The sequence below is a fragment of the Ascaphus truei genome, chromosome 12, assembly GCF_040206685.1.
Source record: "Ascaphus truei isolate aAscTru1 chromosome 12, aAscTru1.hap1, whole genome shotgun sequence".
In the NCBI taxonomy this organism is placed as follows: domain Eukaryota; kingdom Metazoa; phylum Chordata; class Amphibia; order Anura; family Ascaphidae; genus Ascaphus; species Ascaphus truei.
This window is the reverse complement of record NC_134494.1, coordinates 3252932-3275557: the sequence shown is the minus strand read 5'-3', so window position 1 is coordinate 3275557 and position 22626 is coordinate 3252932. Positions and strand designations below refer to the sequence as shown.

The 22626-nt window shown below is 62.7% G+C and overlaps 2 protein-coding genes across 4 annotated transcripts in view; both read left to right on the top strand.

Annotated features, from left to right (window-relative positions):
* The first annotated feature begins 254 nt into the window (after nucleotides 1-254).
* The window catches only part of LOC142464313 (uncharacterized), a 68174-nt gene continuing 45802 nt past the window's right edge, over nucleotides 255-22626 (top strand). The window contains exons 1-2 of one of the 2 annotated variants that reach the window (XM_075567800.1): nucleotides 255-346; nucleotides 1667-1722. The gene's annotated coding sequence lies outside the window, so the exon portion shown is untranslated. The remainder of the gene's footprint in view (nucleotides 347-1666; nucleotides 1723-22626) is intronic. The other variant, XM_075567798.1, reaches the window with a different exon arrangement.
* LOC142464319 (uncharacterized) overlaps nucleotides 292-22626 on the top strand; it is a 582685-nt gene continuing 560350 nt past the window's right edge. For both annotated transcript variants that reach the window (XR_012787648.1, XM_075567812.1), the window contains exon 1: nucleotides 292-346. The gene's annotated coding sequence lies outside the window, so the exon portion shown is untranslated. The remainder of the gene's footprint in view (nucleotides 347-22626) is intronic.

Sequence of the window (22626 nt, the reverse complement as noted above, 5' to 3'; positions counted from 1 at the left end):
CCTCATTGAAACGCGGTCTGCTTAATGTTCAATATCCACGAGGAAATATGCCATTGATAAGTCTTATTGTCTTCTTGATCATTTCCTTATTAGCTCATATAGGGGCCTATTACACATTCTATTTGGGCTCTCAGCACGCTGTATTACTTAGTATGGGGATAACCCTTATCCAAGATGGGGCTCTGGCTTCAGTGGCGCGTGTGAGCATGTGCAGGACTAGCAAGCCTCCTATTGGCTGTGACGTTTCCAGGGGAGTGCCCTGATTAGACATGGCATTGGTAGCACCATGCAGGCTTCTGCGCGTGCGTTACCCAAACCTTGGCTTGTGATCCCGGGAGCAGAGAAGGTGATTACTCTTATCCCATTCCCCTCTTATCCTTGTACCTCCCCCTCCCTATAACTATGCAATAAGGGGCACAGTGAGGGAGGGGGAGAAAGGGGCACAGTGAGGGGGGGGGAAGGGCACAGTGAGGGGGGGAGAAAGGGGCACAGTGAGGGGGGGGAGAAAGGGGCACAGTGAGGGGGGGAGAAAGGGGCACAGTGAGGGGGGTGGGGGGAGAAAGGGGCACAGTGAGGGGGGGAGGGGGAGAAAGGGGCACAGTGAGGGGGGGAGGGGGAGAAAGGGGCACAGTGAGGGGGGGAGGGGGAGAAAGGGGCACAGTTAGGGGGGGAGGGGGAGAAAGGGGCACAGTGAGGGGGGGGGAGAAAGGGCACAGTGAGGGGGGAGGGGGAGAAAGGGGCACAGTGAGGGGGGGGAGGGGGAGAAAGGGGGAGGGGGAGAAAGGGGCACAGTGAGGGGGGGGAGGGGGAGAAAGGGGCACAGTGAGGGGGGGGAGAAAGGGGCACAGTGAGGGGGGGAGGGGAGAAAGGGGCACAGTGAGGGGGGGGAGGGGGAGAAAGGGGCACGGCGAGGGGGAGAAAGGGGCACGGCGAGGGGGAGAAAGGGGCACAGTGAGGGGGGGGAGGGGGAGAAAGGGGCACAGTGAGGGGGGGGAGGGTGAGAAAGGGGCACAGTGAGGGGGGGGAGGGTGAGAAAGGGGCACAGTGAGGGGGGGAGGGGGAGAAAGGGGCACAGTGAGGGGGGGGAGGGTGAGAAAGGGGCACAGTGAGGGGGGGAGGGGGAGAAAGGGGCACAGTGAAGGGGGGGGGGAGGGCACAGTGAGGGGGGGAGAAAGGGGCACAGTGAGGTTGGGAGAAAGGGGCACAGTGAGGGGGGGAGAAAGGGGGGGAGAAAGGGGCACAGTGAGGGGGGAGAAAGGGGGGGAGAAAGGGGCACAGTGAGGGGGGTGGGGGGAGAAAGGGGCACAGTGAGGGGGGTGGGGGGAGAAAGGGGCACAGTGAAGGGGGTGGGGGGGAGAAAGGGGCACAGTGAGGGGGGTGGGGGAGAAAGGGGCACAGTGAGGGGGGTGGGGGGAGAAAGGGCACAGTGAGGGGAGGGGCACCGTGAGGGGGGGGAGAGTGAGGGCGGAGAGAGGCACAATGGGGGGGGGAGAGAGGCACAGTGAGGGGGAGAAAAAAAATGATTAAGATGTAAGATTAAATATTTGAAAAATTGTACTTATGAGCGACTTTATTTTTTTGTTATGTTCCCTATACTAATTATTCTGCTCCATACGAAATGTTCCTAATAATTCAATATACTAAGATAAATCACTTCATTTTTCAGTGTTAACGGAGGAAGGGAGCAGCGCTGATTGAGAAGATCCTAGTGAGTGATTCATGGTATGTTCTTTCTACCAGCCCCATTATGTCTCCAACTCTATTCATATATCTCCATCTCTCCTTTCTTCACCAATTCTCGGTTCACATGAATTACTTTCTTAGCTGCGACCTCTGATACTACAGATAGGGTGACCAGACGTCCCGGTTTTGCCGGGACAGTCCCGTTTTTTTCTGTCCTGTCCCCGGCTCTCCCTCCCCCCTGGCACCCGATCCCGGCTCTCCCTCCCCCCTGGCACCCGATCCCCGGCTCTCCCTCCCCCCTGGCACCCGATCCCCGGCTCTCCCTCCCCCCTGGCACCCGATCCCCAGCTCTCCCTCCCCCCTGGCACCCGGTCCCCGGCTCTCCCTCCCCCCTGGCACACGGTCCCCGGCTCTCCCTGGCACACGGTCCCCGGCTCTCCCCCCCCCCCCCCCCCCCCGAGCTCGCTAGCAGTGCGGCACTTCCGGTGCCTGCTGCTAGTGAGCGCGTGCCACAGTCTGCCGCCTCCTACCCGAACCCAGAGCCGCCTCTGCCGAACCCGCAGCCGTCTGAGGAAGGCGTATGAGGGGAGAGTCGGAAAGGGAAATTCAGGGGTGGGGGGGATGAGAGATGCAGGGGGGGGAGATGCAGGGGGGGGTGAGATGCAGGGCGGGATGAGAGGGGGGGATGAGAGATGCAGGGGGGTGGAATGAGAGATGCAGGGGGGGGGAATGAGAGATGCAGGGGGGGGGGATGAGAGATGCAGGGGGGGGAATGAGAGATGCAGGGGGGGGAATGAGAGATGCAGGGGGGGGAATGAGAGATGCAGGGGGGGGAATGAGAGATGCAGGGGGGGGGAATGAGAGATGCAGGGGGGGAATGAGAGATGCAGGGGGGGAATGAGAGATGCAGGGGGGGGAATGAGAGATGCAGGGGGGGGGAATGAGAGATGCAGGGGGGGGAATGAGAGATGCAGGGGGGAATGAGAGATGCAGGGGGGGGAGGTGAGAGATGCAGGGGGGGAAATGAGAGATGCAGGGGGGGTGAGAGATGCAGGGGGGATGAGAGAAGAAGGGGGGGTTGGGGGATGAGAGAAGCATGGGGGATGAGAGAAGCAGGGGGGATGAGAGATGAGAGAAGCAGGGGGGATGAGAGATGAGAGAAGGATGGGGGATGAGAGAAGCAGGGGGGATGGGGGATGAGAGATGCAGGGGGGGAATGAGAGATGCAGGGGGGGAATGAGAGATGCAGGGGGGGATGAGAGATGCAGGGGGGGATGAGAGATGCAGGGGGGGGAATGAGAGATGCAGGGGGGGAAATTAGAGATGCAGGGGGGGATGAGAGAAGAAGGGGGCGTTGGGGGGTGAGAGAAGCAGGGGGGTTGGGGGATGAGAGAAGCATGGGGGATGAGAGAAGCATGCGGGGATGGGGGATGAGAGAAGCAGGGGGGATGGGGGATGAGAGAAGCAGGGGGATGGGGGATGAGAGAAGCAGGGAGGGGATGGGGGATGAGAGAAGCAGGGAGGGGATGGGGGATGAGAGAAGCAGGGGGGGGGATGGGGGATGAGAGAAGCAGGGTGTGGGTGGGGGATGAGAGAAGCAGGGGGGGATGGGGGATGAGAGAAGCAGGGGGGGATGAGGATGAGAGAAGCAGGGAGGGGATGGGGGATGAGAGAAGCAGGGAGGGGATGGGGGATGAGAGAAGCAGGGAGGGGATGGGGGATGAGAGAAGCAGGGAGGGGGATGGGGGATGAGAGAAGCAGGGAGGGGATGGGGGATGAGAGAAGCAGGGAGGGGATGGGGGATGAGAGAAGCGGGGGGATTGTTTTGGTGCGCATGACACGGTAGGGGGCGGAGCCACCACACGCAGGTACCTAGTTAGCTTATGTCTGATAGAGCCCGGACATCAAGGTGTGCAGATAAGTCACATGGTACTGTGATATCCTGACGTGTGGATTGGGGCCGGCCTAGTGACGTCACTGCGTTTGTGATACGGAACCTCAAGGTGTATGCTGTAAAGGGGCGGGGGTTTGTGTGTTTGGTATACTCCTTGATAAAGTGCTACACGCACGGAACATGTAGAAGGTTTTTACACTTCTGTATATGATGGACGAATAAAGATTATATTCTTTACCAACTTTTTTTGACCCGCTCTCCATGCCGCGCGCTGCATTCTTCTGGATATTACATTGTACCTCCTTAATCCACCTCCTAGCAGAGCGAATAAGTACAGTAAGTAGCAACATATATTTATGATACACAACCCGATTTCCCCTATTTTTATTTAGCAAATTGTAATATTATATACACAAGCCACAAGGTCAGGAATGAGGAATGTCACATTTTTAAAATGTCTTAATTTTAATTAATGTCAATTATTTATTTAATTTTAATGTCTTCATTATTTATGTAATTTAAATTAATTTATTAATTTTGTATTAAGTACAGTAGAGATTAGAAAGTACATTTCAGATTTCCGGCTGCAAAGTGGTTTGTTTTATTTATTTCTGATAGTGACATCCTCTGAACACACAAACGCACACTGCAGCCCCCACCTCTATACACACGCACGCACACTGCAGCCCCCACCTCTATACACACGCACGCACACTGCAGCCCCCTCCTCTGAACACACGCACGCACACTGCAGCCCCCACCTCTATACACACGCACGCACACTGCAGCCCCCACCTCTATACGCACGCACACTGCAGCCCCCACCTCTATACGCACGCACACTGCAGCCCCCACCTCTATACACACGCACGCACACTGCAGCCCCCACCTCTATACGCACGCACGCACACTGCAGCCCCCACCTCTATACGCACGCACGCACACTGCAGCCCCCTCCTCTGAACACACGCACGCACACTGCAGCCCCCACCTCTATACACACGCACGCACACTGCAGCCCCCACCTCTATACGCACGCACACTGCAGCCCCCACCTCTATACGCACGCACACTGCAGCCCCCACCTCTATACACACGCACGCACACTGCAGCCCCCACCTCTATACGCACGCACGCACACTGCAGCCCCCACCTCTATACGCACGCACGCACACTGCAGCCCCCACCTCTATACACACGCACGCACACTGCAGCCCCCACCTCTATACGCACGCACACTGCAGCCCCCACCTCTATACACACGCACGCACACTGCAGCCCCCACCTCTATACGCACGCACGCACACTGCAGCCCCCACCTCTATACGCACGCACGCACACTGCAGCCCCCACCTCTATACGCACGCACGCACACTGCAGCCCCCACCTCTATACGCACGCACGCACACTGCAGCCCCCACCTTTATACACACTGCAGCCCCCACCTCTATACGCACGCACGCACACTGCAGCCCCCACCTCTATACGCACGCACGCACACTGCAGCCCCCACCTCTATACACACGCACGCACACTGCAGCCCCCACCTCTATACACACACACGCACGCACACTGCAGCCCCCACCTCTATACACACGCACGCACACTGCAGCCCCCACCTCTATACACACGCACGCACACTGCAGCCCCCACCTCTATACACACGCACGCACACTGCAGCCCCCACCTCTATACACACGCACGCACACTGCAGCCCCCACCTCTATACGCACGCACACTGCAGCCCCCACCTCTATACGCACGCACGCACACTGCAGCCCCCACCTCTATACACACGCACGCACACTGCAGCCCCCACCTCTATACACACACACGCACGCACACTGCAGCCCCCACCTCTATACACACGCACGCACACTGCAGCCCCCACCTCTATACACACGCACGCACACTGCAGCCCCCACCTCTATACACACGCACGCACACTGCAGCCCCCACCTCTATACACACGCACGCACACTGCAGCCCCCACCTCTATACGCACGCACGCACACTGCAGCCCCCACCTCTATACGCACGCACACTGCAGCCCCCACCTCTATACGCACGCACGCACACTGCAGCCCCCACCTCTATACGCACGCACACTGCAGCCCCCACCTCTATACGCACGCACGCACACTGCAGCCCCCACCTCTATACGCACGCACGCACACTGCAGCCCCCACCTCTATACGCACGCACGCACACTGCAGCCCCCACCTCTATACGCAAGCACGCACACTGCAGCCCCCACCTCTATACGCACGCACGCACACTGCAGCCCCCACCTCTATACGCACGCACACTGCAGCCCCCACCTCTATACGCACGCACGCACACTGCAGCCCCCACCTCTATACGCACGCACGCACACTGCAGCCCCCACCTCTATACGCACGCACGCACACTGCAGCCCCCACCTCTATACGCACGCACGCACACTGCAGCCCCCACCTCTATACGCACGCACGCACACTGCAGCCCCCACCTCTATACGCACGCACGCACACTGCAGCCCCCACCTCTATACGCACGCACGCACACTGCAGCCCCCACCTCTATACGCACGCACGCACACTGCAGCCCCCACCTCTATACGCACGCACACTGCAGCCCCCACCTCTATACGCACGCACACTGCAGCTCCCACCTCTATACGCACGCACGCACACTGCAGCCCCCACCTCTATACGCACGCACGCACACTGCAGCCCCCACCTCTATACGCACGCACGCACACTGCAGCCCTCACCTCTATACGCACGCACGCACGCTGCAGCCCCCACCTCTATACGCACGCACGCACACTGCAGCCCCCACCTCTATACGCACGCACGCACACTGCAGCCCCCACCTCTGCACGCACGCACACTGCAGCCCCCACCTCTGCACGCACGCACACTGCAGCCCCCAGCTCTGCACGCACGCACACTGCAGCCCCCACCTCTATACGCATGCACACTGCAGCCCCCACCTCTATACGCACGCACACTGCAGCCCCCACCTCTATACGCACGCACACTGCAGCCCCCACCTCTATACGCACGCACACTGCAGCCCCCACCTCTATACGCACGCACGCACACTGCAGCCCCCACCTCTATACGCACACTGCAGCCCCCACCTCTATACGCACGCACACTGCAGCCCCCACCTTTATACGCACGCACGCACACTGCAGCCCCCACCTCTATACGCACGCACGCACACTGCAGCCCCCACCTCTATACGCACGCACGCACACTGCAGCCCCCACCTCTATACGCACGCACGCACGCACACTGCAGCCCCCACCTCTATACGCACGCACGCACACTGCAGCCCCCACCTCTATACGCACGCACGCACACTGCAGCCCCCACCTCTATACGCACGCACGCACACTGCAGCCCCCACCGCTATACGCACGCACGCACACTGCAGCCCCCACCTCTATACGCACGCACGCACACTGCAGCCCCCACCTCTATACGCACGCACGCACACTGCAGCCCCCACCTCTATACGCACGCACGCACGCACACTGCAGCCCCCACCTCTATACTCACGCACGCACACTGCAGCCCCCACCTCTATACGCACGCACACTGCAGCCCCCACCTCTATACGCACGCACGCACACTGCAGCCCCCACCTCTATACGCACGCACGCACACTGCAGCCCCCACCTCTATACGCACGCACGCACACTGCAGCCCCACCTCTATACGCACGCACGCACACTGCAGCCCCCACCGCTATACGCACGCACGCACACTGCAGCCCCCACCTCTATACGCACGCACACTGCAGCCCCCACCTCTATACGCACGCACGCACACTGCAGCCCCCACCTCTATACGCACGCACGCACACTGCAGCCCCCACCTCTATACGCACGCACGCACACTGCAGCCCCCACCTCTATACGCACGCACGCACACTGCAGCCCCCACCTCTATACGCACGCACGCACACTGCAGCCCCCACCTCTATACGCACGCACGCACACTGCAGCCCCCACCTCTATACGCACGCACGCCGCAGCCCCCACCTCTATACGCACGCACGCCGCAGCCCCCACCTCTATACGCACGCACGCCGCAGCCCCCACCTCTATACGCACGCCGCAGCCCCTACCTCTATACGCACGCACGCCGCAGCCCCCACCTCTATACGCACGCACGCCGCAGCCCCCACCTCTATACGCACGCACGCCGCAGCCCCCACCTCTATACGCACGCTGCAGCCCCCACCTCTATACGCACGCACGCACACTGCATCCCCCACCTCTATACACACGCACGCACACTGCATCCCCCACCTCTATACACACGCACGCACACTGCAGCCCCCACCTCTATACGCACGCACGCACACTGCAGCCCCCACCTCTATACACACGCACGCACATTGCAGCCCCCACCTCTATACACACGCACGCACACTGCAGCCCCCTCCTCTGAACACACGCACGCACACTGCAGCCCCCACCTCTATACACACGCACGCACACTGCAGCCCCCACCTCTATACACACGCACACTGCAGCCCCCACCTCTATACGCACGCACACTGCAGCCCCCACCTCTATACACACGCACGCACACTGCAGCCCCCACCTCTATACACACGCACGCACACTGCAGCCCCCACCTCTATACGCACGCACGCACACTGCAGCCCCCACCTCTATACGCACGCACGCACACTGCAGCCCCCACCTCTATACGCACGCACGCACACTGCAGCCCCCACCTCTATACGCACGCACGCACACTGCAGCCCCCACCTCTATACACACGCACGCACACTGCAGCCCCCACCTTTATACACACGCACGCACACTGCAGCCCCCACCTCTATACACACGCACGCACACTGCAGCCCCCACCTCTATACACACGCACGCACACTGCAGCCCCCACCTCTATACGCACGCACGCACACTGCAGCCCCCACCTCTATACGCACGCACGCACACTGCAGCCCCCACCTCTATACACACGCACGCACACTGCAGCCCCCACCTCTATACGCACGCACACTGCATCCCCCACCTCTATACACACGCACGCACACTGCATCCCCCACCTCTATACACACGCACGCACACTGCAGCCCCCACCTCTATACACACGCACGCACACTGCAGCCCCCACCTCTATACACACGCACGCACACTGCAGCCCCCACCTCTATACACACGCACGCACACTGCAGCCCCCACCTCTATACACACGCACGCACACTGCAGCCCCCACCTTTATACACACGCACGCACACTGCAGCCCCCACCTCTATACACACACACGCACGCACACTGCAGCCCCCACCTCTATACACACGCACGCACACTGCAGCCCCCACCTCTATACACACGCACGCACACTGCAGCCCCCACCTCTATACACACGCACGCACACTGCAGCCCCCACCTCTATACACACGCACGCACACTGCAGCCCCCACCTCTATACACACGCACGCACACTGCAGCCCCCACCTCTATACACACGCACGCACACTGCAGCCCCCACCTCTATACACACGCACGCACACTGCAGCCCCCACCTCTATACACACGCACGCACACTGCAGCCCCCACCTTTATACACACGCACGCACACTGCAGCCCCCACCTCTATACACACACACGCACGCACACTGCAGCCCCCACCTCTATACACACGCACGCACACTGCAGCCCCCACCTCTATACACACGCACGCACACTGCAGCCCCCACCTCTATACACACGCACGCACACTGCAGCCCCCACCTCTATACACACGCACGCACACTGCAGCCCCCACCTCTATACACACGCACGCACACTGCAGCCCCCACCTCTATACACACGCACGCACACTGCAGCCCCCACCTCTATACGCACGCACGCACACTGCAGCCCCCACCTCTATACGCACGCACGCACACTGCAGCCCCCACCTCTATACGCACGCACGCACACTGCAGCCCCCACCTCTATACGCACGCACGCACACTGCAGCCCCCACCTCTATACGCACGCACGCACACTGCAGCCCTCCCCTCTATACGCACGCACGCACACTGCAGCCCCCACCTCTATACGCACGCACACTGCAGCCCCCACCTCTATACGCACGCACACTGCAGCCCCCACCTCTATACGCACGCACGCACACTGCAGCCCCCACCTCTATACGCACGCACGCACACTGCAGCCCCCACCTCTATACGCACGCACGCACACTGCAGCCCCCACCTCTATACGCACGTACACTGCAGCCCCCACCTCTATACGCACGCACGCACACTGCAGCCCCCACCTCTATACGCACGCACGCACACTGCAGCCCCCACCTCTATACGCACGCACGCCGCAGCCCCCACCTCTATACGCACGCTGCAGCCCCCACCTCTATACGCACGCACGCACACTGCATCCCCCACCTCTATACACACGCACGCACACTGCAGCCCCCACCTCTATACGCACGCACGCACACTGCAGCCCCCACCTCTATACGCACGCACGCACACTGCAGCCCCCACCTCTATACACACGCACGCACACTGCAGCCCCCTCCTCTGAACACACGCACGCACACTGCAGCCCCCACCTCTATACACACGCACGCACACTGCAGCCCCCACCTCTATACGCACGCACACTGCAGCCCCCACCTCTATACGCACGCACACTGCAGCCCCCACCTCTATACACACGCACGCACACTGCAGCCCCCACCTCTATACGCACGCACGCACACTGCAGCCCCCACCTCTATACGCACGCACGCACACTGCAGCCCCCACCTCTATACGCACGCACGCACACTGCAGCCCCCACCTCTATACGCACGCACGCACACTGCAGCCCCCACCTCTATACGCACGCACGCACACTGCAGCCCCCACCTCTATACGCAAGCACGCACACTGCAGCCCCCACCTTTATACACACTGCAGCCCCCACCTCTATACGCACGCACGCACACTGCAGCCCCCACCTCTATACGCACGCACGCACACTGCAGCCCCCACCTCTATACACACGCACGCACACTGCAGCCCCCACCTCTATACGCACGCACACTGCATCCCCCACCTCTATACACACGCACGCACACTGCATCCCCCACCTCTATACACACGCACGCACACTGCAGCCCCCACCTCTATACACACGCACGCACACTGCAGCCCCCACCTCTATACACACGCACGCACACTGCAGCCCCCACCTCTATACACACGCACGCACACTGCAGCCCCCACCTCTATACACACGCACGCACACTGCAGCCCCCACCTTTATACACACGCACGCACACTGCAGCCCCCACCTCTATACACACGCACGCACACTGCAGCCCCCACCTCTATACGCACGCACGCACACTGCAGCCCCCACCTCTATACGCACGCACGCACACTGCAGCCCCCACCTCTATACGCACGCACGCACACTGCAGCCCCCACCTCTATACGCACGCACGCACACTGCAGCCCCCACCTCTATACGCACGCACTCACACTGCAGCCCCCACCTCTATACGCACGCACACTGAAGCCCCCACCTCTATACGCACGCACGCACACTGCAGCCCCCACCTCTATACGCACGCACGCACACTGCAGCCCCCACCTCTATACGCACGCACGCACACTGCAGCCCCCACCTCTATACGCACGCACGCACACTGCAGCCCCCACCTCTATACGCACGCACACTGCAGCCCCCACCTCTATACGCACGCACACTGCAGCCCCCACCTCTATACGCACGCACGCACACTGCAGCCCCCACCTCTATACGCACGCACGCACACTGCAGCCCCCACCTCTATACGCACGCACGCACACTGCAGCCCCCACCTCTATACGCACGCACGCACACTGCAGCCCTCCCCTCAATACGCACGCACACTGCAGCCCCCACCTCTATACGCACGCACACTGCAGCCCCCACCTCTATACGCACGCACGCACACTGCAGCCCCCACCTCTATACGCACGCACGCACACTGCAGCCCCCACCTCTATACGCACGCACGCACACTGCAGCCCCCACCTCTATACGCACGCACGCACACTGCAGCCCCCACCTCTGCACGCACGCACACTGCAGCCCCCACCTCTGCACGCACGCACACTGCAGCCCCCACCTCTGCACGCACGCACACTGCAGCCCCCACCTCTGCACGCACGCACACTGCAGCCCCCACCTCTATACACACGCACGCACACTGCAGCCCCCACCTCTATACACACGCACGCACACTGCAGCCCCCTCCTCTGAACACACGCACGCACACTGCAGCCCCCACCTCTATACACACGCACGCACACTGCAGCCCCCACCTCTATACGCACGCACACTGCAGCCCCCACCTCTATACGCACGCACACTGCAGCCCCCACCTCTATACACACGCACGCACACTGCAGCCCCCACCTCTATACGCACGCACGCACACTGCAGCCCCCACCTCTATACGCACGCACGCACACTGCAGCCCCCACCTCTATACGCACACTGCAGCCCCCACCTCTATACGCACGCACGCACACTGCAGCCCCCACCTCTATACACACGCACGCACACTGCAGCCCCCACCTCTATACGCACGCACGCACACTGCAGCCCCCACCTCTATACGCACGCACGCACACTGCAGCCCCCACCTCTATACGCACGCACGCACACTGCAGCCCCCACCTTTATACACACTGCAGCCCCCACCTCTATACGCACGCACGCACACTGCAGCCCCCACCTCTATACGCACGCACGCACACTGCAGCCCCCACCTCTATACGCACGCACGCACACTGCAGCCCCCACCTCTATACGCACGCACGCACACTGCAGCCCCCACCTCTATACGCACGTACGCACACTGCAGCCCCCACCTTTATACACACTGCAGCCCCCACCTCTATACGCACGCACGCACACTGCAGCCCCCACCTCTATACGCACGCACGCACACTGCAGCCCCCACCTCTATACACACGCACGCACACTGCAGCCCCCACCTCTATACGCACGCACGCACACTGCAGCCCCCACCTCTATACACACGCACGCACACTGCAGCCCCCACCTCTATACGCACGCACGCACACTGCAGCCCCCACCTCTATACGCACGCACGCACACTGCAGCCCCCACCTCTATACGCACGCACGCACACTGCAGCCCCCACCTCTATACGCACGCACGCACACTGCAGCCCCCACCTCTATACGCACGCACGCACACTGCAGCCCCCACCTCTATACGCACGCACACTGAAGCCCCCACCTCTATACGCACGCACGCACACTGCAGCCCCCACCTCTATACGCACGCACGCACACTGCAGCCCCCACCTCTATACGCACGCACGCACACTGCAGCCCCCACCTCTATACGCACGCACACTGCAGCCCCCACCTCTATACGCACGCACACTGCAGCCCCCACCTCTATACGCACGCACACTGCAGCCCCCACCTCTATACGCACGCACACTGCAGCCCCCACCTCTATACGCACGCACGCACACTGCAGCCCCCACCTCTATACGCACGCACGCACACTGCAGCCCTCCCCTCTATACGCACGCACACTGCAGCCCCCACCTCTATACGCACGCACACTGCAGCCCCCACCTCTATACGCACGCACGCACACTGCAGCCCCCACCTCTATACGCACGCACGCACACTGCAGCCCCCACCTCTATACGCACGCACGCACACTGCAGCCCCCACCTCTATACGCACGCACGCACACTGCAGCCCCCACCTCTGCACGCACGCACACTGCAGCCCCCACCTCTGCACGCACGCACACTGCAGCCCCCACCTCTGCACGCACGCACACTGCAGCCCCCACCTCTGCACGCACGCACACTGCAGCCCCCACCTCTATACACACGCACGCACACTGCAGCCCCCACCTCTATACACACGCACGCACACTGCAGCCCCCTCCTCTGAACACACGCACGCACACTGCAGCCCCCACCTCTATACACACGCACGCACACTGCAGCCCCCACCTCTATACGCACGCACACTGCAGCCCCCACCTCTATACGCACGCACACTGCAGCCCCCACCTCTATACACACACACGCACGCACACTGCAGCCCCCACCTCTATACGCACGCACGCACACTGCAGCCCCCACCTCTATACGCACGCACGCACACTGCAGCCCCCACCTCTATACGCACACTGCAGCCCCCACCTCTATACGCACGCACGCACACTGCAGCCCCCACCTCTATACACACGCACGCACACTGCAGCCCCCACCTCTATACGCACGCACGCACACTGCAGCCCCCACCTCTATACGCACGCACGCACACTGCAGCCCCCACCTCTATACGCACGCACGCACACTGCAGCCCCCACCTTTATACACACTGCAGCCCCCACCTCTATACGCACGCACGCACACTGCAGCCCCCACCTCTATACGCACGCACGCACACTGCAGCCCCCACCTCTATACGCACGCACGCACACTGCAGCCCCCACCTCTATACGCACGCACGCACACTGCAGCCCCCACCTCTATACGCACGCACGCACACTGCAGCCCCCACCTCTATACGCACGCACGCACACTGCAGCCCCCACCTCTATACGCACGCACGCACACTGCAGCCCCCACCTTTATACACACTGCAGCCCCCACCTCTATACGCACGCACGCACACTGCAGCCCCCACCTCTATACGCACGCACGCACACTGCAGCCCCCACCTCTATACACACGCACGCACACTGCAGCCCCCACCTCTATACGCACGCACGCACACTGCAGCCCCCACCTCTATACACACGCACGCACACTGCAGCCCCCACCTCTATACGCACGCACGCACACTGCAGCCCCCACCTCTATACGCACGCACGCACACTGCAGCCCCCACCTCTATACGCACGCACGCACACTGCAGCCCCCACCTCTATACGCACGCACGCACACTACAGCCCCCACCTCTATACGCACGCACACTGCATCCCCCACCTCTATACACACGCACGCACACTGCATCCCCCACCTCTATACACACGCACGCACACTGCAGCCCCCACCTCTATACACACGCACGCACACTGCAGCCCCCACCTCTATACACACGCACGCACACTGCAGCCCCCACCTCTATACACACGCACGCACACTGCAGCCCCCAACTCTATACACACGCACGCACACTGCAGCCCCCACCTTTATACACACGCACGCACACTGCAGCCCCCACCTCTATACACACGCACGCACACTGCAGCCCCCACCTCTATACGCACGCACGCACACTGCAGCCCCCACCTCTATACGCACGCACGCACACTGCAGCCCCCACCTCTATACGCACGCACGCACACTGCAGCCCCTACCTCTATACGCACGCACGCACACTGCAGCCCCCACCTCTATACGCACGCACGCACACTGCAGCCCCCACCTCTATACGCACGCACGCACACTGCAGCCCCCACCTCTATACGCACGCACACTGAAGCCCCCACCTCTATGCGCACGCACGCACACTGCAGCCCCCACCTCTATACGCACGCACGTACACTGCAGCCCCCACCTCTATACGCACGCACGCACACTGCAGCCCCCACCTCTATACGCACGCACGCACACTGCAGCCCCCACCTCTATACGCACGCACACTGCAGCCCCCACCTCTATACGCACGCACGCACACTGCAGCCCCCACCTCTATACGCACGCACACTGCAGCCCCCACCTCTATACGCACGCACGCACACTGCAGCCCCCACCTCTATACGCACGCATGCACACTGCAGCCCCCACCTCTATACGCACGCACGCACACTGCAGCCCTCCCCTCTATACGCACGCACGCACACTGCAGCCCCCACCTCTATACGCACGCACACTGCAGCCCCCACCTCTATACGCACGCACGCACACTGCAGCCCCCACCTCTACACGCACGCACACTGCAGCCCCCACCTCTATATGCACGCACGCACACTGCAGCCCCCACCTCTATACGCACGCACGCACACTGCAGCCCCCACCTCTATACGCACGCACGCACACTGCAGCCCCCACCTCTATACGCACGCACGCACACTGCAGCCCCCACCTCTATACGCACGCACGCACACTGCAGCCCCCACCTCTATACGCACGCACGCACACTGCAGCCCCCACCTCTATACGCACGCACACTGCAGCCCCCACCTCTATACGCACGCACGCACACTGCAGCCCCCACCTCTATACGCACGCATGCACACTGCAGCCCCCACCTCTATACGCACGCACGCACACTGCAGCCCTCCCCTCTATACGCACGCACGCACACTGCAGCCCCCACCTCTATACGCACGCACACTGCAGCCCCCACCTCTATACGCACGCACGCACACTGCAGCCCCCACCTCTACACGCACGCACACTGCAGCCCCCACCTCTATATGCACGCACGCACACTGCAGCCCCCACCTCTATACGCACGCACGCACACTGCAGCCCCCACCTCTATACGCACGCACGCACACTGCAGCCCCCACCTCTGCACGCACGCACACTGCAGCCCCCACCTCTGCACGCACGCACACTGCAGCCCCCACCTCTGCACGCACGCACACTGCAGCCCCCACCTCTGCACGCACGCACACTGCAGCCCCCACCTCTGCACGCACGCACACTGCAGCCCCCACCTCTATACGCACGCACACTGCAGCCCCCACCTCTATACGCACGCACACTGCAGCCCCCACCTCTATACGCACGCACACTGCAGCCCCCACCTCTATACGCACGCACGCACACTGCAGCCCCCACCTCTATACGCACGCACGCACACTGCAGCCCCCACCTCTATACGCACGCACGCACACTGCAGCCCCCACCTCTATACGCACGCACGCACACTGCAGCCCCCACCTCTATACGCACGCACGCACACTGCAGCCCCCACCTCTATACGCACGCACGCACACTGCAGCCCCCACCTCTATACGCACGCACGCACACTGCAGCCCCCACCTCTATACGCACGCACACTGCAGCCCCCACCTCTATACGCACGCACGCACACTGCAGCCCCCACCTCTATACGCACACTGCAGCCCCCACCTCTATACGCACGCACACTGCAGCCCCCACCTCTATACGCACGCACGCACACTGCAGCCCCCACCTCTATACGCACACTGCAGCCCCCACCTCTATACGCACGCACACTGCAGCCCCCACCTTTATACGCACGCACGCACGCACACTGCAGCCCCCACCTCTATACTCACGCACGCACACTGCAGCCCCCACCTCTATACGCACGCACACTGCAGCCCCCACCTCTATACGCACGCACGCACACTGCAGCCCCCACCTCTATACGCACGCACGCACACTGCAGCCCCCACCTCTATACGCACGCACGCACACTGCAGCCCCCACCTCTATACGCCCGCACACTGCAGCCCCCACCTCTATACGCACGCACGCACACTGCAGCCCCCACCTCTATACGCACGCACGCACACTGCAGCCCCCACCTCTATACGCACGCACGCACACTGCAGCCCCCACCTCTATACGCACGCACGCACACTGCAGCCCCCACCTCTATACGCACGCACGCACACTGCAGCCCCCACCTCTATACGCACGCACGCACACTGCAGCCCCCACCTCTATACGCACGCACGCACACTGCAGCCCCCACCTCTATACGCACGCACGCACACTGCAGCCCCCACCTCTATACGCACGCACACTGCAGCCCCCACTTCTATACGCACGCACACTGCAGCCCCCACCTCTATACGCACGCACGCACACTGCAGCCCCCACCTCTATACGCACACTGCAGCCCCCACCTCTATACGCACGCACACTGCAGCCCCCACCTCTATACGCACGCACGCACACTGCAGCCCCCACCTCTATACGCACACTGCAGCCCCCACCTCTATACGCACGCACACTGCAGCCCCCACCTTTATACGCACGCACGCACGCACACTGCAGCCCCCACCTCTATACTCACGCACGCACACTGCAGCCCCCACCTCTATACGCACGCACACTGCAGCCCCCACCTCTATACGCACGCACGCACACTGCAGCCCCCACCTCTATACGCACGCACGCACACTGCAGCCCCCACCTCTATACGCACGCACGCACACTGCAGCCCCCACCTCTATACGCCCGCACACTGCAGCCCCCACCTCTATACGCACGCACGCACACTGCAGCCCCCACCTCTATACGCACGCACGCACACTGCAGCCCCCACCTCTATACGCACGCACGCACACTGCAGCCCCCACCTCTATACGCACGCACGCACACTGCAGCCCCCACCTCTATACGCACGCACGCACACTGCAGCCCCCACCTCTATACGCACGCACGCACACTGCAGCCCCCACCTCTATACGCACGCACGCACACTGCAGCCCCCACCTCTATACGCACGCACACTGCAGCCCCCACCTCTATACGCACGCACGCACACTGCAGCCCCCACCTCTATACGCACGCACGCACACTGCAGCTCCCACCTCTATACGTACGCACGCACACTGCAGCCCCCACCTCTATACGTACACTGCAGCCCCCACCTCTATACGCACGCACGCACACTGCAGCCCCCACCTTTATACGCACGCACGCACACTGCAGCCCCCACCTCTATACGCACGCACGCACACTGCAGCCCCCACCTCTATACGCACGCACGCACACTGCAGCCCCCACCTCTATACGCACGCACGCACACTGCAGCCCCCACCTCTATACGCACGCACGCACACTGCAGCCCCCACCTCTATACGCACGCACGCACACTGCAGCCCCCACCTCTATACGCACGCACGCACACTGCAGCCCCCACCTCTATACGCACGCACGCACACTGCAGCCCCCACCTCTATACGCACGCACACTGCAGCCCCCACCTCTATACGCACGCACACTGCAGCCCCCACCTCTATACGCACGCACGCACACTGCAGCCCCCACCTCTATACGCACGCACGCACACTGCAGCCCCCACCTCTATACGCACGCACGCACACTGCAGCCCCCACCTCTATACGCACGCACGCACACTGCAGCCCCCACCTCTATACGCACGCACGCACACTGCAGCCCCCACCTCTATACGCACGCACGCACACTGCAGCCCCCACCTCTATACGCACGCACGCACACTGCAGCCCCCACCTCTATACGCACGCACGCACACTGCAGCTCCCACCTCTATACGCACGCACGCACACTGCAGCCCCCACCTCTATACGCACGCACGCACACTGCAGCCCCCACCTCTATACGCACGCACGCACACTGCAGCCCCCACCTCTATACGCACGCACGCACACTGCAGCCCCCACCTCTATACGCACGCACGCACACTGCAGCCCCCACCTCTATACGCACGCACGCACACTGCAGCCCCCACCTCTATACGCACGCACGCACACTGCAGCCCCCACCTCTATACGCACGCACGCACACTGCAGCCCCCACCTCTATACGCACGCACGCACACTGCAGCCCCCACCTCTATACGCACGCACGCACACTGCAGCCCCCACCTCTATACGCACGCACACACACTGCAGCCCCCACCTCTATACGCACGCACACTGCAGCCCCCACCTCTATACGCACGCACGCACACTGCAGCCCCCACCTCTGCACGCACGCACACTGCAGCCCCCACCTCTGCACGCACGCACACTGCAGCCCCCACCTCTGCACGCACGCACACTGCAGCCCCCACCTCTGCACGCACGCACACTGCAGCCCCCACCTCTGCACGCACGCACACTGCAGCCCCCACCTCTGCACGCACGCACACTGCAGCCCCCACCTCTGCACGCACGCACACTGCAGCCCCCACCTCTGCACGCACGCACACTGCAGCCCCCACCTCTATACGCACGCACGCACACTGCAGCCCCCACCTCTATACGCACGCACACTGCAGCCCCCACCTCTATACGCACGCACACTGCAGCCCCCACCTCTATACGCACGCACACTGCAGCCCCCACCTCTATACGCACGCACGCACACTGCAGCCCCCACCTCTATACGCACGCACGCACACTGCAGCCCCCACCTCTATACGCACGCACGCACACTACAGCCCCCACCTCTATACGCACGCACGCACACTGCAGCCCCCACCTCTATACGCACGCACGCACACTGCAGCCCCCACCTCTATACGCACGCACGCACACTGCAGCCCCCACCTCTACACGCACGCACGCACACTGCAGCCCCCACCTCTATACGCACGCACGCACACTGCAGCCCCCACCTCTATACGCACGCACGCACACTGCAGCCCCCACCTCTATACGCACACTGCAGCCCCCACCTCTATACGCACGCACGCACACTGCAGCCCCCACCTCTATACGCACGCACGCACACTGCAGCCCCCACCTCTATACGCACGCACGCACACTGCAGCCCCCACCTCTATACACACGCACGCACACTGCAGCCCCCACGTCTATACGCACGCTCGCACACTGCAGCCCACACCTCTATACGCACGCACGCACACTGCAGCCCCCACCTCTATACGCACGCACGCACACTGCAGCCCCCACCTCTATACGCACGCACGCACACTGCAGCCCCCACCTCTATACGCATGCACGAACACTGCAGCCCCCACCTCTATACGCACGCACGCACACTGCAGCCCCCACCTCTATACGCACGCACGCACACTGCAGCCCCCACCTCTATACGCACGCACGCACACTGCAGCCCCCACCTCTATACGCATGCACACTGCAGCCCCCACCTCTATACGCACGCACACTGCAGCCCCCACCTCTATACGCACGCACGCACACTGCAGCCCCCACCTCTATACGCACGCACGCACACTGCAGCCCCCACCTCTATACGCACGCACGCACACTGCAGCCCCCACCTTTATACACACGCACGCACACTGCAGCCCCCACCTCTATACGCACGCACGCACACTGCAGCCCCCACCTCTATACGTACACTGCAGCCCCCACCTCTATACGCACGCACGCACACTGCAGCCCCCACCTCTATACGCACGCACGCACACTGCAGCCCCCACCTCTATACGCACGCACGCACACTGCAGCCCCCACCTCTATACGCACGCACGCACACTGCAGCCCCCACCTCTATACGCACGCACGCACACTGCAGCCCCCACCTCTATACGCACGCAAGCACACTGCAGCCCCCACCTCTATACGCACGCACACTGCAGCCCCCACCTCTATACGCACGCACGCACACTGCAGCCCCCACCTCTATACGCACGCACGCACACTGCAGCCCCCACCTCTATACGCACGCACACTGCAGCTCCCACCTCTATACGCACGCACGCACACTGCAGCCCCCACCTCTATACGCACGCACGCACACTGCAGCCCCCACCTCTATACGCACGCACGCACACTGCAGCCCCCACCTCTATACGCACGCACGCACACTGCAGCCCCCACCTCTACACGCACGCACGCACACTGCAGCCCCCACCTCTACACGCACGCACGCACGCACACTGCAGCCCCCACCTCTATACGCACGCACGCACACTGCAGCCCCCACCTCTATACGCACGCACGCACACTGCAGCCCCCACCTCTATACGCACGCACGCACACTGCAGCCCCCACCTCTATACGCACGCACACTGCAGCCCCCACCTCTATACGCACGCACACTGCAGCCCCCACCTCTATACGCACGCACACTGCAGCCCCCACCTCTATACGCACGCACGCACACTGCAGCCCCCACCTCTATACGCACGCACGCACACTGCAGCCCCCACCTCTGCACGCACGCACACTGCAGCCCCCACCTCTGCACGCACGCACACTGCAGCCCCCACCTCTGCACGCACGCACACTGCAGCCCCCACCTCTGCACGCACGCACACTGCAGCCCCCACCTCTATACGCACGCACGCACACTGCAGCCCCCACCTCTATACGCACGCACACTGCAGCCCCCACCTCTATACGCACGCACACTGCAGCCCCCACCTCTATACGCACGCACACTGCAGCCCCCACCTCTATACGCACGCACGCACACTGCAGCCCCCACCTCTATACGCACGCACGCACACTGCAGCCCCCACCTCTATACGCACGCACGCACACTGCAGCCCCCACCTCTATACGCACGCACACTGCAGCCCCCACCTCTATACGCACGCACGCACACTGCAGCCCCCACCTCTATACGCACGCACGCACACTGCAGCCCCCACCTCTATACGCACACTGCAGCCCCCACCTCTATACGCACGCACGCACACTGCAGCCCCCACCTCTATACGCACGCACGCACACTGCAGCCCCCACCTCTATACGCACACTGCAGCCCCCACCTCTATACGCACGCACACTGCAGCCCCCACCTCTATACTCACGCACGCACACTGCAGCCCCCACCTCTATACGCACGCACGCACACTGCAGCCCCCGCCTCTATACGCACGCACGCACACTGCAGCCCCCACCTCTATACGCACGCACGCACACTGCAGCCCCCACGTCTATACGCACGCTCGCACACTGCAGCCCACACCTCTATACGCACGCACACTGCAGCCCCCACCTCTATACGCACGCACGCACACTGCAGCCCCCACCTCTATACGCACGCACGCACACTGCAGCCCCCACCTCTATACGCACGCACGCACACTGCAGCCCCCACCTCTATACGCACGCACGCACACTGCAGCCCCCACCTCTATATGCACGCACGCACACTGCAGCCCCCACCTCTATACGCACGCACGCACACTGCAGCCCCCACCTCTATACGCACGCACGCACACTGCAGCCCCCACCTCTATACGCACGCACGCACACTGCAGCCCCCACCTCTATACGCACGCACGCACACTGCAGCCCCCACCTCTATACGCACGCACGCACACTGCAGCCCCCACCTCTATACGCACGCACGCACACTGCAGCCCCCACCTCTATACGCACGCACGCACACTGCAGCCCCCACCTCTATACG